Source organism: Heterodontus francisci, chromosome 4, assembly GCF_036365525.1.
Source record: "Heterodontus francisci isolate sHetFra1 chromosome 4, sHetFra1.hap1, whole genome shotgun sequence".
Taxonomy (NCBI): Eukaryota; Metazoa; Chordata; class Chondrichthyes; order Heterodontiformes; family Heterodontidae; genus Heterodontus; species Heterodontus francisci.
Window position 1 is genome coordinate 55,136,417 of NC_090374.1, and position 17,491 is coordinate 55,153,907.

The 17,491-nt window shown below is 43.2% G+C and overlaps 1 protein-coding gene across 1 annotated transcript in view; it reads left to right on the top strand.

Moving 5' to 3' along the window:
• Positions 1–17,491, top strand: part of znf366 (zinc finger protein 366) — a 64,807-nt gene that overhangs the window by 12,411 nt on the left and 34,905 nt on the right. The gene's annotated exons all lie outside the window — the stretch shown is intronic.

A 17,491-nucleotide genomic window follows, 5' to 3' on the forward strand; every position in this document is an offset into this window, starting at 1 on the left:
CTAATGAGCAGGCAGCACTGGATCTTGAACACCTTGCACCGGAGGCCAGGCAGATTGAGCAACGGGCCAGGGAGGCAAGAGACAGTCTCATACTTACCCACTTGCAGCCACCATGATGGCCTCTCAAAGAAAGATTCACCTCAATGGATTCATTCTGTCACCTCCTTTCTATTCGCCTTTTGTGCCTCTTCTTCTTCTCTCTTCTTTGGCCTCCTTGTCTCGAGAGACAATGGGTAAGCACTTAGAGGTGGTCAGCTGTTTGTGAAGCAGCACCTATAGTGGCTATAAAGGCCAATTCTAGAATGACAGACTCTTCCACAGGTGCTGCAGATAAATTTGGTTGTCGGGGCTGTTACACAGTTGGCTCTCTCCTTGCTCTTCTATCTTTTTTCCTGCCAACTGCTAAGTTTCTGCGACTCGCCACTCTTTAGCCCCACCTTTATGGCTGCCCGCCAGCTCTGGCGATCACTGGCAACTGACTCCCACGACTTGTGGTCAATGTCACAGGACTTCATGTCACGTTTGCAGACGTCTTTAAAGCGGAGACATGGACGATATATAAGATATATAGGATAATCAGAGGGTTAGATAGGGTGGATAGTGAGCGTCTTTTTCCTCGGATGGTGATGGCAAACACGAGGGGACATAGCTTCAAGTTGAGGGGTGATAGATATAGGACAGATGTGAGAGGTAGTTTCTTTACTCAGAGAGTAGTAAGGGCGTGGAACACCCTGCCTGCAGCAGTAGTAGATTCGCCAACTTTAAGGGCATTTAAGTGGTCATTGGATAGACATATGGATGAAAATGGAATAGTGTAGGTCAGATGGTTTCACAGGTCGGCGCAACATCGAGGGCCGAAGGGCCTGTACTGCGCTGTAATGTTCTAAAACGACCACGTACCAGTGACGAGCTCGCTGTACAATGCGTCCTTGGGGATCCTGCCATTTTCCATGTGGCTCACATGGCCAAGCCATCTCAAGCGCCGCTGGCTCAGTAGGGTGTATAAGCTGGGGATGTTGGCTGCCTCGAGGACTTCTGCGTTGGAGATACGGTCCTGCCACTTGATGCCGAGGATTCTCCGGAGGCAGCGAAGATGGAATGAATTGAGATGTCGCTCTTGGCTGACATACGTTGTCCAGGCCTCACTGCCGTAGAGTAAGGTACTGAGGACACAGGCTTGATACACTCAGACTTTTGTGTTCCATGTTAGTGTGCCATTTTCCCACACTCTCTTGGCCAGTCTGGACATAGCAGTGGACGCCTTTCCCATACGCTTGTTGATTTCTACATCGTGAGACATTCTGTCACTGCCTTTTGTGCCTAGTGCCCAGCTTAACCACACGATCTGGCACATCTGAGATGTTTACCAAAGGAGGGCTATGCCTACACTGGCAGTCCAATGAAGGAAGAAGGGTGAAGGCAACATCTCATTATTAAGGCATGAAATAATAAGCACTTTTCAAATATCGATGTGAACTGTAATAACAGTAGAACTTTATAACACAAAACAAATGGCAAATGTCAAACATCTGTGAAATCCCAAGTGTGTCTAGGTGGATTACTTTGTACGTTTGCGAGCACCTCTGCAAGGTGTGACCCCATCACTAGCAGCTGGGCTGGAGGCAGGCTGCTGATCAGGCTGCCCCTTAGCCTGTGATGACTTTGGTGGCCGTCCTCTGGCTGCCTGAGGCCTGGAGGGCCCTGACTGCCTGAGTATTTCCTGCACTGGTGCAGGAGCCTCCTCAGGCGTTATGGCTACTGGAGCTGGGTTCACCGGTGGAGGGGCTGATGAGCCACTGTCCATACTTAAAGCGGCCTGAGGAGGGACCCCTCCTCCTTTTCAAGACTCACTTGAACCTCCCTGCTGACCATAGATAGATGGGGAACTGTAGAAGACTCCAGGCGCTGCATTCTTCTCTCACCTTGCCACTGTTGCATTGAGCTCCTGGCCAAGGCGATGGTGTGCACGTCTGTGTGTATTTGTGGGATCTGGCTCTCCGTGAGGGTCACCAATCCCTCAATGGGGGAAGCCATGTGCTCACACACCTGAGACATGGCAGCACTCATGGCATGGATGGACTCCTGCGTCGTCCGCTCATGGCCTCTGGCATCTCTGCCAGATGTTGCCTTACCTCTCTCTGCAACTCCAGAATGCCCTGTGCTGTCAACACCAGAGGCTCATCTTCAGCCTGGGACTCAGCATGGGCCTGGCCTCCCACAGTCCTCCGACTGTGTCTCAGCCTCAGCCAGCTGCTCGGATGTGTTTTGTGGTGCTCTCACCAGCCTGTGACCCTGATTCTAAGGCTGAGTGGAAACCCACCAAGGTGAACGTATCTGTGATGGTGGAAGGTGCAGGAGAATTATGGGATGGTGCTTCCTCTGACAGCTCCTCCTCCTCAGAGGTTGATAGCTGTCCCCTTTCTGCTGGAGTCCCCTGCAGATGCTGACCTGCATGAGAGAACACAAACATGTGTGGGTTAGGCTGTGCAGATCTCTTAATGCCGACCATGTGTGATGTGGATCTCCAGAAGCATGTTGGAAGTCAAATGAAGACAATCCTCACTCTCTTGCATGGGCACTCCAGTCTCACCATCCACTATTGAGTGGCTGCCCTGGGTCCCCTCTAGCTCCAGTGCCTCCTCCTCAGCTGTCGACAGAGGCCATATGTCTAGAATTCATCCGCCAATCCTTGAGGTGTCCCTGTTGTTATGGGCCCGCTTGTCCTGCAAATGAAAAGAAGGAGATAACAAGAGCTTGCAGGAAGAGCAGGAGAACAGTTCTGCTAGTTGCAGCCCCTTGACCGCTCTCAGGGGAGTTAATGGGGGTGAGTTGTGAAAGAAGGTGGCCTGTTGCCGAGATGCAGCTATGCATTTGGTAGGATGTGGTGACGCCTAACGCCCTCTGCCAGAGCCTTTGTGGTCACTCCCTCCCCATGTAATGCTGCCTCCTGCATAGCCAGATGCAAGCTGCAAAGAGGAGAGTGGTATGGAGCTTTCACCTTGGCAGAATGAAGTAGGTCGTTGACTCTCTTTCTGCACTGATCAGCTGCTTACCTCCTCTGTGATCTCCATCCAGGCTTGCTTGGTCAGTAGGGAGGACCTCTCCTTGCCATTCCTGGGGAAGAGGATCTCCTACCTTTTCCTTGAAGCCTGGAGGAGAATCTGCAGGGAGGGATCGCTAAACCATGGGGCCAGCTGATGTCTTACAACAACAAGTCCAGCAGCAATCCAGAATCAGTAAAACTCTGAAAGGCTGCAATGCAAGCAGGGATAGATGCGCTTTAAATATGGTGCCAGCATCTGCCCCAGAGTCATTTAACGCTACAATCAACACCTTGGACCCTGCCCCCATTGAGTAATTGGACAGGCCCCGCACCTCCATTAGGATAAGTGGCCACGCGCCGTGTAATCTTGGTCGGCGGCTGCACATGTCACGGGCGGCGACGACCCAAAATGTGCAATTCCCACGAAAAGATGTTCTGCAGCACTTGTGTGCAATCTGTAGTAGCTTTTGGACACTAATAGCCCCTGTGTAATTTTGGGATTTTCTCCAACTTGTGAGTTCTTTCATCCAGAACAATATCAAAAATCAGATTAAACTCTGTCACAATCAGGGATGGAAAGAACCTTCATATTGTTATGAAACGTATTAATAGCACTAAGTATGAAAAAACCCCTTTCCCAAAAGCTTTTGTATTCTCCGTATTACTCTGTTCTGTTCCTCCAGCCTGCTTGCTACCATACATCCTACTTCAGACGTGAGTAAGGGATTATCTAGATCTAAAATTATGGGCTAATGTTTTGACATGTCTATCATCATGCAGCCTTGCCTAGTGGTAGCACAGAGTGTAAATTTGGGTAATTTCCTGACTCTTTAAATTAATGGTCAGAAAAGCATGTATTGCACTTGCCTGAGATTCCGATATACCCTACCAGACGTGAGTCCTGCCACCAGCAGCACAAAGTCAGAAGATGTTCCCTTTGTTGTCAATGACCTTCTGCGATTTGTTAACAAGAGGAACAAAGACGATGTGCACCATCGACTAAATCTGTCCCAAAGAACTCAATCGGCTTTTTCATGCATAATCTGACAAATGGAGTATAATATAGAAAAATGTGAAATTGTCCATTTTGGCAGGAACAATAAAAACGAAGCATATTATCTAAATGGTGAGAGATTGCAGAGCTCAGAGACGCAGAGGGATCTGGGTGTCCTAGTGAATGAATTGCAAAAGGTTAGTATGCAGCTACAGCAAGTAATTAGGAAAGCTAATAGAATGTTATTGTTTATTGCAAGGGGAATTAAATACAAAAGTAGGGAGGTTATGCTTCAGTTATACAGGGCATTGGTGAGACCACATCTGGAGTATTGTGTACAGTACTGGTCTCCTTATTTAAGGAAGGATGTAAATGCATTGGAAGTAGTTCAGAGAAGGTTTACGAGACTGATGCCTGGAATGGGCTGGTTGTCTTATGAGGAAAGGTTGGACAGGCAAGGATTGTATCCACTGGAGTTTAGAAGTGTAAGAGACGACATGATTGAAACATATAAGATTCTGATGGGGCGTGACAGGGTGGATGTGGAAAGAATGTTTCCTCTTGTGGCAGAATCTAGAACTAGGGGTCACTGTTTAAAAATAAGGGGTTGCACATTTAAGACAGAGATGAGGAGAAATTTTTTCTCAGAGGGTCGTGAGTCTTTTTTTTAATTCATTCATGGGATGTGGGCATCATTGGCTAGGCCAGCATTTATTGCCCATCCCTAATTGCCCTTGAGAAGGCGCTGGTGAATTCCTGAACCGCTGTAGTCCTTGAGGTGTCGGTACACCCACAATGCTGTTAGGAAGGGAGTTACAGGATTTTGACCCTGCGACAGTGAAGGAATGGGGATATAGTTCCAAGTCCGGATGGTGTGTGACTTGGAGGGGAACTTGCAGGTGGTGGTGTTCCCATGCAACTGCTGCCCTTGTCCTTCCAGGTGGTAGAGGTCCTGGGTTTGGAAGGTGCTGTTGAAGGAGCCTTGGTGAGTTGCTGCAGTGCATCTTGTAGATGATACACACTGCTGCCACTGTGAATTGGTGGTGGAGGGAGTGAATGTTGAAGGTTGTGGATGGGGTTCCAATTAAGCGGGCTGCTTTGTCCTGGATGGTGTTGAGCTTCTTGAGTGTTGTTGGAGCTGCACTCATCCAGGCAAGTGGACAGTATTCCATCACACTCCTGACTTGTGCCTTGTAGATGGTGGACAGGCTTTGGGGAGGCAGGAGGTGAGTTACTCGCCACAAAATTCCCAGCCTCTGACCTGCTCTTGTAGCCACAGCATTTATGAGGCTGGTCCAGTTCAGTTTCTGGTCAATGGTGACCCAAGGATGTTGACAGTGGAGATTCATTGATGGTAATGCCATTGAACATGAAGAGGAGATGGTTAGATTCTCTCTTGTTTGAGATGGTCATTGCCTGGCACTTGTGTGGCACGAATGTTACTTGCCACTTATCAGCCCAAGCCTGGATATTGTTCAAGTCTTGCTGCATATGGACATGGGCTGCTTCAGTATCTGAGGAGTCATGAATGTTGCTGAACATTGTGCAATCATCAGCAAATATCCCCACTTCCCCATGACCTATGATGGAGGGTAGGTCATTGATGAAGCAGCTGAAGATGATTGGGCTGAGGACATTACTCTGAGGAACTCCTGCATTGATGTCCTGGGACTGAGATGATTGATCTGCAAAATCCATTGATTCCCATTGACTCCAGTTTTGCTAGGGCTCCTTGATGCCATACCCGGTCAAATGCTGCCTTGATGTCACTCTCACCTCACCTCTGGAGTTCAGCTTTTTTGTTTGGACAAAGCTGTAATGAAGTCAGGGGCTGAGTGGCCCTGGCGGAACCTAAACTGAGCATCAATGAGCAGGTTATTGCTGAGCATGTGTCGCTTGATAGCACTGTCAACAACACCTTCCATCACTTTGCTGATGATCGGGAGTATACTGATGTGGTGGTAATTGGCTGGGTCGGATTTGTCCTGCTTTTTGTGCACAGGACATACCTGGGCAATTTTCCACATTGCCAGGTAGACGCCAGTTTTGTATCTGTACTGGAACAGTTTGGCTAGGGGTGTAGCTAGTTCTAGAGCACCGGTCTTCAATAGAATTGCCGGAATATTGTCAGGGCCCATAGCCGTTGCAATATCCAGTGCCTTCAGCCGTTTTTTGATATCACGTGGAGTGAATCGGATTGGCTGAAGACTGGCATCTGTGATGCTGGGGACCTCGGGAGAAGGCCGAGATGGATCATCAACTCGGCACTTCTGGCTGAAGTGGATGCAAATGCTTCAGCCTTCTCTTTTGCACTGATGTGCTGGGCTTCCCCATCATTGAGGATGGGGATATTTGTGGAGCATCCTCCTCCCGTCAGTTGTTTAATTGTCCACCACCATTCACGACTGGATGTGGTAGGACTGCAGAACTTAGATCTGATCCATTAGTTGTGGGATCACTTAGCCCGGTCTATTGCATGCTACCTTCGCTGTTTGGCATGCATGTAGTCCTGTGTTGTAGCTTCACCAGGCTGACACCTCAATTTTAGGTGTGCCTGGTGCTGCTCCTGGCATGCCCTCCTACACTCATTGAACCAGGGTTGGTCCCCAGTTTGATGGTAATGGTAGAGTGGGGGATATGACGGTCATGAGGTTACAGATTTGGTTGAATACAATTCTGCTGTTGCTGATGGCCCACAGTGCCTCATTGATCCCCAGTTTTGAGTTGCTAGATCTGATTGAAATCTATTCCATTTAGCACAGCGGTAGTGCCACACAACACGATGGTAGGTACCCTCAATGTGAAGACGGGACTTTGTCTCCACAAGGGCTGTGCAGTGGTCACTCCTACCAATGCTGTTAAGATGCATCTGCAGCAGGTAAGTTGGTGAGGTCAAAATCAAGTAGGTTTTTCCCTCTTGTTGGTTCCCTCACCACCTGCCGCAGAGCCAGTCTAGCAGTTATGTTCTTTAGGACTTGGCCAGCTGAGTTAGCAGTGGCGCTTCCGAGTCACTCTTGGTGATGGACATTGAATTCCCCCACCCAGAGTACATTTTGTGCCTTTTTCTACCCTCAAGGCTTCTTCCAATTGGTGTTCAACATGAAGGAGTACTGATTAATCAGCTGAGGAGGCGGTGGTAGGTGGTAATCAGCAGGAGGTTCCTTGCCCATGTTTGACCTGATACCATAACATTTCACGAGGTCCAGAGTCAATGTTGAGGACTCCCAAGGCAACTCCCTTCCAACTGTATACCACTGGGCTGCCACCTCTGCTGGGTCTGTCCTGCTGGTGGGAAAGGACATACCCTGGGATGGTGATGGTGGTATCTGGGACATTGTCTGTAAGGTATGATTCCGTGAGCATGACTATGTCAGGTTGTTTCTTGACTAGTCTGTGGGACAGCTCTCCCAGTTTTGGCACAAGCTCCCAGATGTTAATAAGGAGGACAGGGTCGACAGGGATTGGTTTGCCATTGTCGTTTCCGGTGCCGAGGTCAATGCCAGGTGGTCCATCTGGTTTGATTTTGTTTCTTAGACGTAGTGGTGGTTTGATACAACTGAGTGGCTTGTTAGGCCATTTCAGAGGGCATCTAAGAGTCAACCACATTGCTTTGGAACTCTCTTCTTCAAAAGCCGATGGAAGCAGTATCTTTAAATATTTTTAAGGCAGAGGTAGATAGATTCTTGATAAGCAAGGGGGTGAAAGGTTATTGGGGGTAGACGGGAATGTAGAGTTCAGATTACAATCAGATCAGCCATGATCTTATTGAATGGCGGAGGAGGCTCGAGGAGCCGAATGGCCTACTCCTGCTCCTAATTCGTATGTTTGTAATCTCGTTTCTGTTAGCTGCTTCTAGTTATTTTCTTTTTGACTAGATATTTGAATAAAGATTCCAAAATTTTCCAGATCTGATTTGTTAAACTAACTGTCCTTTGATTACTATTATGAATCATAAAATCTAATCATTATACATAACAGATGGAGGCCATTCAGCTCATCAAGACTGCACCAGCTCTTTCTAAGTCAATCCAGTTAGTTCCACTCCTGCTCTCTTTCGCCATAGCCCTGCAATTTTTTCTCCTTCAAATATTTATCCAATTCCCTTTTGAAGGCTCGTGATGAATTTGTATCCAACTCCCTATCAGGCAGCGCATTCCAAATCCTCACTACTCATTGCGTAAAAAAAGTTTTTGCTCATATTGCCTCTAGTTAATTTGTCAATCACCTTAAATCTCTGCTCTCTAGTTAGTGACCCATCGGCAATTGGAAACAGTTTCTTATTATTTACTCTATTTAAACCCTTTGCGATTTTAAACATCACTATCAAATCTCCTCTAGCCTTCTCTGCCCTAAGGAGAACAACCCCTGCTTCTCCAGTCTATCGCTATAACTGCGATCTCTCATCCATGGAACAATTCCAGTAGATCTCTCTGTACCCTCTCCAAAGTCTTTCCGTCCTTCCTAAAGTGTGGTGCCCAGAATTGGACACTGAACTAAATCTATCTGGGGCCAAACAAGTGTTTTATATAGGTTGAACTGCCCTAGAATTCCACATAGAGTTCTACCAATAACTCACGATAACTCTAATACGATACCCAGGAAAATGCATTAACAGCTGAAAACAGACAGTTTATGTTATTTCTCAAGGGGTTCTGCTCATCCTCCATCAAGTTGCAGGAGAGCGTTAGAAGCCCCATGGAATTTCACGGTCAATGAATTCTACCTCCCTCCTTTCCTGACACAGTTGAATTCCAGATGTGCTTCTTATCAGGCAACACAACAAAATCAAAGTTGGGTGCTTCAGAGCTAGGATGTACCATTAAAAAACGTGATGTGTTTTAGGAGCTAACAGCACAGTGGGATGGTAACTATCCTTTTATCTCGAGGACCTGGGCTCTAACCCAGTCTACACTCTGTTGTTCTATTAAAAAAAACCTCCAAATTTTCAAGTCTTTTCTAATATTTATATTATACTAATACAAGGCGGCACCTAGTGAATTTGCATTCTGTGCTCTCTAAAACCTTACTTTTCTACATATAGTACACTAACTGAGGTCTTATTAAGTTTTTATATAACTTCATGTACCTCAGTGTGTAAATTTTACCCTTTAATTGTTTTTGTGATTATCTTATATTTGTGCCCACTTGTTACTGCCTCATGAACCATTGGAAACTATCTATTACTTTTTACCCTATCATAATCTTTCCTAATCTTGAATGCTTGTATCAGGACACACCTTTACCTCCTCAGCTGTGTTGAAGAAGGCCCTAATTTCTCAAATCGGCTATATCTTCGGTCTCTCAAAATATAGGAACTTTCACAAAATCTAACTAGATTCATTCAGGCTAAAATAAACCGTAGAATTTATTATTCTTAAAGAACCTTTAGAAACAGTGATATTATGCAAATTTTATGCAATTTGCAATGCATACTTCTAAAACAGCCATGTAAAGAGTCAGCTATTCTCCCACTTCCTTCATTAATCTTGGAATGACAGTCACTTGTGATTTGTGAAACCCACAGCTCACAGAGTGCTAAAGTCGAACCTAACCACATAATCACAGACCAACTGATGAATCCAGCTTGGTGCCTTTATCAGATTCAGTCTAGAAATTCTGGCATCAGTTTCATTTGTTGATGACCAGTCCCAAATCTCAGCAAGTGGGCCATTTAAAGAATTGGAGATGGTACCCTCATCTGTAGTGGTGTAACAAAGTGGTGGGTACACAACCCACAGAAGCAGTGGCTAATGGAACTACACACTTGAATAGGGGAAAAGCAAAACTCTAGTTAATTATGTTTAAAACATATACATACAAATGTACACATTAGTGCTTATTAATTGGTGAAATTTTTAATATCAGTAAAGTGAAGACAATCCTGTTGGCTTTTTATTATTAAGGTTATGGTCTTCCACTTCTGTACTGTCAGCCCATGATCTTCTGCTCATTAAGAAGCTGAAAGCCCTGACCTAAAACTCTAATGGGGTTTACATGATATTAACATATGAAATTCTTCCGGATTTCCTTGGAATTTTTGATGAAGGTTAGTTTATAAATCATGATATTTTCTATGGCCAATGATCACCTGTGAGAGTGAGTGGGATCATTAAATTAACCACACTCTCCAATGAATCAATTAATTAAGGTAGTGAGCTCATACAAAGCTGTAAGATTCCACGCTTGATTGTCATGTAGAGCTTGGTCTGCTCTGACTTAGCTCATTTCAGTCTGTATAAACAGTGCCACGACTCCCCTCCATCCACCAGGCTGAGAGAGGGGAAAATTGGCAATAGTTCCCATTCTTGATTGATGTCTCTAGCAGCCCTGACTGGAAGCATGAATGTGTGACTGTCAAGTAAGGCAAGTATCCCACAATTATTTATCCACTAACTTTAATAGACAGAAAATGGCACCTCTAAATTCCTGATATGCAATCCTGGCATGCAAAATTGTGTCAGGATCACAGAAAGTGAGAATTTACTCCTCTCCTTTCTAACTGCTCACTTTAATTATTCACCAATTGTATTATGCAAAACCTTTCTTCCCATTGTTAATTTTTCTGAAATCACATTCCAGCAAAAAAATCTGCAAGATGGAATTGCCATGATGACTCCTCACCCACGCAACTGATAACCAGCAAACAAAATTTAGCTCATAACAGCACCTAGCAAAAATTACAAATATAGCCATGAATTTGACTCCAACAACTTTCCCACACAATTCCCTCAAGCCAACTAATGCGGAGGCCCTTTGAAGAGCTTTCTCAGGTCTGCCCCATCCAGTATTTTGATGCAGATCCCCCAACAAATAGAGATTTTGGACCAGGGTTCCAATGCATGCACAAAGGACCATGCTTCCTCCTGTGACCTGCTCCCTTCTGATCTCACCACAGGAAGGTCACTAGTATTTCACTAGGCTTTCCTTGGGAGTATCAAGGCATCAGTCTTGGCTCAGTGGTAGCTCTCACACCTCTGAGTGCGGAGGTGGTGACCTTCAAATTCAGAGGTGAGAAAACTACCACATAACCAAGGCTGGTACTTTGGTGTCAAGTCACACTCCACAGACTTGAGCACAGAATCTATGATGGCACTCTACTACAGGACTGAAGGAAAGCTGCACTGTCGGCAGCACCATCCTTCAGGTGAGATGTTAAACTAAGGCCCTATTTGTCCTGAGAACAGAAAGTTCTGGAAATACTCAGCAGGTCTGACAGCATCTGTGTAGAGAGAAACAGAGTTAACGTTTCAGGTCTTTGACCCTCTATCTGTCCTGCCTGATGGTGTAAAAGATTCTGTGGCACTATTTGATGAAGAGCAGGGGTGTTCTACTGGTATATTGGCCAGTATTAATCCATCCATCCATCACCAACATCACCAAAAATAGTTAAGTTGGCCATTTATCTCATTGCTGTTTGTGGAACATGGAACTTTGCTGCGTATAAATCATCTGCTGTTTCTCCTACATTACTACACTTCAAAAGTAAGTCATTGGCTGTAAAGTACTTTTGGACATCCTGGGGTAATGAAAGGTACTACATAAATGCAAGTTTGTTCTTTCATTTTCACTCCAAAGTTCTCTCAATTTGATGATAACAACAGCTGCATTTATACAGATATCTCCCCAGAAAATCTGCAGGCATATTTTAGAAAAAGGATGTGATTTTCTGGCACTGATTAGGGAAACACATTCCAAGATCAAGGGGTAGAATCCAAGATTATTCATAAAGGGCATGACACAGTACCCTGGGGTTGAGATTCCACTTGTTTACATTAGTAATATCAATGCAATCTGGACAGAGTCGGACTAACCAGTGTAAAAGATCAGCGAATTACAAAACATAAGCGAGTTACACCCAATACCACTCCACTCGTGTTCCATGATCTTTTATGCTGGTTCAAGATTCAATTCGCCCAAATCAGGCCGCACCCAAAATCTGGCCAGTCCCCAGGTCGAAATTGTGAGATTCCATTGTTGTTCATAATGTGTTCATTTTCTTAGGTGCACAGGCACTAGAAAGCATATTTTAAAAGATTTTCCATATCAAAAAAATAGTTAATTTCCTGAGACACTGACTAGTGCACACCAATGAAACTACTAATTGGTTCAGTATAATTTTTAAAGTGATTTCAGGTGATTGTAAATCAGGTTACTCACAAGTGGAGGACTAGACACCCTTAATGTGGTGATAAGTCCATTTTCTGTTGAATTAATAAAACTTTCAATTTTGCTGCCCTATTGCGCTGGTTTGTTGGAAGATTTTACATTAGTGATTATGAAAATTAATTTTAGCAGATATTTGAATTGCAACCTAAACAACGCTATTTCAAGTTAATTTTGCGCCATGAACAGAAACTCTACCCCACAAATAATTCACACCAAATATTTGTTCCAGAATGGTTTCTGTTGGGATCCCAATTGACATAAGTTTGATACATTTGTAATTATACAGTGTAAAACCAGACATGTAACGATTTGTGTCTATCTAAGAGTACCTTCATTTGATGAGTTTATAGTTTCTAACTATATTATACAAAATAAAAATATTTAGAGCATATTTCAAAGCACTTTCCTCAGTTAATAATGATAATATTAATATTGATTTGTGTTGGGTGAAATTCAACTTCAGTGAGGGCTCAGAATAAGTGGAAAGCAAAATTAGGCAGGGTGTATAACGGGCGACAGATCTACTTATCATTCGTTTTGCACGTTTGCCAAAGTTGAATTTTACCCTCAAAAGGTCTTCCTGGAAACACAACTGACAATGAAGTGATACAGCCCTATTCCCAGACATCTAGGATACCTGCAGTTTGGAAATATAGGGGAGCTTTCTTCAACTGGGCACAGTCTGCAGCAGAATAAATTAATGTTGAATTTATCTGCAATATTAAGTTAGGTAAAATTGTCATGGTGTTTTTTTAATGGTGAACTCAGCTAGTGACTTGTTTCAGGAAGCAGGAAAGCCATATATGATTGTTACTGGTAGGGGAAGAACTAAAAAGTAATTAATCAAGGGAAAAAAGCAAAGATTTCCACATTGCAAATAATTACATTGTTTACCATCCACCTTATTTTACTTTTGCACAAAAGTACTTTATATTGGACTCGCAATGAAGAGCTGATTATGTTTAGATGTCACCTTTAATCACATACACACTTCCTCTCATCAACCTGCTCCCCATATATGAGTTCTGAATATAAAGTTAGGCTTTCATGTAATCACACATTAAGCAAAAACAATTCTTAAATAAAATATGGTATTTTATGTTACATTTATTTATCTTCAGATTTCCCTTGGCTATTTTTCAGGAGCTAATTATTTCAATGACTAACCCCAAAGTACACAGCCTCAGATCACATTTCAGTGTTGCTGTAGAAATTCAAATCTCCACTTTCAAATGCACTTTTTATGGAATGACCCCTAACCTCTAACCCTTGCATATTTCCGATATGTAGATGACACGTTTGCAATATTTGAATCTGTAGCTGCATGTAAGAGTTTCCTTACACACCTTAATGCACGTCAACCCGTGCTCAAATTCACCCTTTGAAAAGGAGCAGTCAAATGAATATGAATTCCAGTGCCGGTGCAATGCCATGTACGTAGGCCGTACGTCCCAATGATTGACGGATGGCCTCAAACAGCTCGTTCCCTTTGGCTGTTCGTAATAGGCAGAGTATTGACTGTACTCAGTCAGCCCATACTTGCAAAATTCAGAACACAATGTCTAATGTTAGATGTGATTCTGCGATTAGGCAGCAATTACTGAACAATCCCGAGTGCGCTTAGAATTACACTGACAACCAATTTAAGATTATCAGTTGGGCTCACAATGTGGCTCATTTAACGCTTGCTAGAAGCTACATATATTCACACGCAGAGACCCATCCTCTGCAGGCAAAAGGAAAGTAGAGGAATAGAGTCATAGTCATTTACAGCACGGATGGAGGTCTATACCGGCTCTCCACAGAACTATCCAGTCTGCCCCACTCAATCCCCGTAGCCCTGCAAATTTATTTTGTTCAAATGAGCATCCAATTTCATTTTGAAGTCATTGATTGTCTCCACTTCCATCACCTTGTGGCCAGTGAGTTCCAGGTCATGAGGTAAAAAACGTTCTTCCTCATATTCCCCCTGCATCTCTTGCCCAAAACCTTCAATCTGTGTCCGCTAGTTCTTGCACCATTAGTTAAAAGGAACGGCTTTTCCTTGACTAACTTATCTAAGCCTGTCATAATCTTGTGCACTTCTATTAAATCTACCATCAATCTCCTTTCTTCTAAGGGGAACAAACCCAACTTTTCCAACCTAACCTTGTAACTAAAATCCCCCATCTCTGGAACCATTCTGGTAAATCTCCTCTGCACACTATCAAGGATCCTCACATCCTTCCTAAAGTCTGGTGACTAGTACTGGACGCAGTACTCCAGTTGGGGACTAACCAGAGCTTTATAAAGGTTCAGCATAATTTCTAAAATAAAAGCAAAATACTGAGGATACTGGAAATCTGAAATAAAAACGGGAAGTGCTGGAAATACTCAGCCGGTCTGGCAGCATCTGTGGAGACAGAAACAGGGTTAATGTTTCAACTCTGTGACTTTTCATCAAAATGCCTCGATCAATCAGTGTTGACTTGTCAATCAATCAGCACCCTTTTCTCATGCAGTATAAATTGTTGTTGCCTTTGAAATTTGGCATTCTTGCATCTGTCCTGATGAGTGCAAGGTGAAAAGTTATCAGCAATACTTATTCAAACATTAAATTTGGAATTGTGCCAACTTGCAATTCAGATGGTTTAAGCCTAATTTTGAAACCAAGGACAGCCTCATGAGAAGATTACAGGCTTTTGTCTCTTGCACTAATTCAACACCAAAGTGAGGAGAACATGTTTTTCTCACAGAGGGTCGTCAGTCTTTGGAACTATCTTCCTCAAAAGGCAGTGGAAGCAGAGTCTTTGAATATTTTTAAGGCAGAGGTAGATAGACAACACTTTGGTGTTGAATGGATAAAATTCAACATGCGAACATGCAAGCATACAAATTAGGAGCAGGAGTAGGCTACTTGGCCCCTAGAGCCTGCTCCACCATTCAATAAGATCATGGCTGAACTGAATTCTCCACATTCCTGCCTACCCCCAATAACTTTTCACCCTCTTGCTTATCAAGAATCTATCTACCTCTGCCTTAAAAATATTCAAAGTCTCTGCTTCCACTGCCTTTTGAGGAAGATAGTTCCAAAGACTCACGACCCTCTGTGAGAAAAACATTTTCTCCTCAACTCTGTCTTAAATGGGCAACCCCTTATTTTTAAATAGTGACCCCGAGTTCTAGATACTCCCACAAGAGGAAACATCCTTTCCACATCCACCCTGTCAAGACCTCTCAAGATCTTATATGTTTCAATCAAGTCGTCACTTACTCTTCTAAACTCCAGTGGATACAAGCCTAGCCTGTCCAAACATTCCTCATAAGACAACCAGCCCATTCCAGGTAACCTTCTGTGAACTGCTTTCAACACATTTACATCCTTCCTTAAATAAGGAGATCAATACTGTACACAGTACTCCAGTTATGGTCTCACCGATGCCCTGTATAACTGAAGCATAACCTCCCTACTTTTGTATTTAATTCCCCTTGCAATAAATGATAACATTCTATTAACTTTCTTAATAACTTGCTGTACCTGCATACTAAACTTGTGAAATTCATGCACTAGGATACCCTGATCCCTCTGCATTCTCTCACCATTTAGATAATATGCTTCTTTTTTATTCTTACTGTCAAAATGAACAATTCCACATTTTCCTACATTATACTCCATTTGCCAGATCTTTGGCCACTCACTTAACCTATCTATATCCCTTTGTAGCCTCCTTATGTCCTCTCACAACTTACTTTCCTACCTATCTTTGTGTCATCAGCAAATTTAGCAACCATACCTTTGGTCCCTTCATCCAAGTCATATATGTAAATTGTAAAAAGTAGAGGCCCCAGCACTGATCCCTGTGGCACACCACTCGTTGCATCTTTGCCCACCAGAAAATGACTCATTTATGCCTACTCTCTGTTTCCTGTCAGCTAGCCAATCTTCTATCCATGCCAAAATGTTACCCCCTACACCATGAGCTTTTATTTTTCACAATAACCTTTGATGTGGAACTTTATCAAATGCCTTCTGGAAATCGAAGTACAGTACATCCAGCGGTTCCCCTTTGTCCCCAGCACATGCAACTCCCTCAAAGAACTTCAATAAATTGGTTAAACATGATTTCCTTTTCACAAAACCATGTTGACTCTGGCTGATTACCTTGAATTTTTGAAGTGACCTGCTACAACGTCTTTAATAATAGATTCTAACATTTTCCCTAAGACAGATATTAAGCTAACTAGCCTGTAGTCTCCTGCTTTCTGTCTCCCCCCCTTTTTGAATAAAGGAGTTACATTGGTTATTTTCCAATCTAATGGAACCTTCCTCGAATCTAGGGAATTTTGGAAAATTAAAACCAACACATCAACTATCTCACTAGCCACTTCTTTTAACACCTTAGGATGAAGTCCGTCAGGACCTGGGGACCTGTTAGCCCGCAGCTCTAACAATTTACTCAGTATCATTTCCCTGCTCATTGTAATTTTCTTGAGTTCCTCCCTCCCTTCCATTTCTTGACTTACAGCTAATTCTGGGATGTTACTTGTATCCTCTATGGTGAAGACCAATGCAAAATACTTGTTCAATTCATCTGCCATCTCCTTATTATCCATTATTAATTCCCCAGACTCACTTTCTATAGGACCAATGCTCGCTTTGTCAATTCTTTTCTTCTTTAAATATCTATAGAAACTCTTACCATCTATCTTTATATTTCTAGCTAGCTTTCTCTTGTACTCTAATTTTCCCTCCTTATTAATCTTCTAGTCATTCTTTGCTGTTTTTTATAACCTGTCCAATCTTCTGACTTGCCACCCATCTTTGTGTAATTATATGCTTTTTCTTTATGTTTGATACAACTTTAGCTTTTTTAGTTAAGCACAGATAAAAATCAGTTTTTCAGTGCACTGTGAGGCCTTAAATAATCAAGACATCTAATTCTGAGTTACCTGAACTGAATTTCATTTTTTTTTAAAGTTAGGGTCACAGTTTATCCCTCATTTCTGGTTATACTGATCTGGTAAACAAAGTGATATTTCTTGTCTATTTTTAATCTTCAAAGCACCATTGGTAAGTTTTGTATCATAGGACTTATTGTACACAACTTTTGTTTGTTATACCCAGTGTGCACCAATGCAAGGAGCACTATGGTCTTGAAAAAAGATAGAGAACAACATTGCCAGGTCTCCACCATATTTACACATGATGTGCATTTGCTTTGTGGAAAGGGGCATCATAATAACATTCAAGAGACATTGAAGTGACGTCATAACACCTTTGGTATCTTTTTCCAGCTTTTGCACTCTTA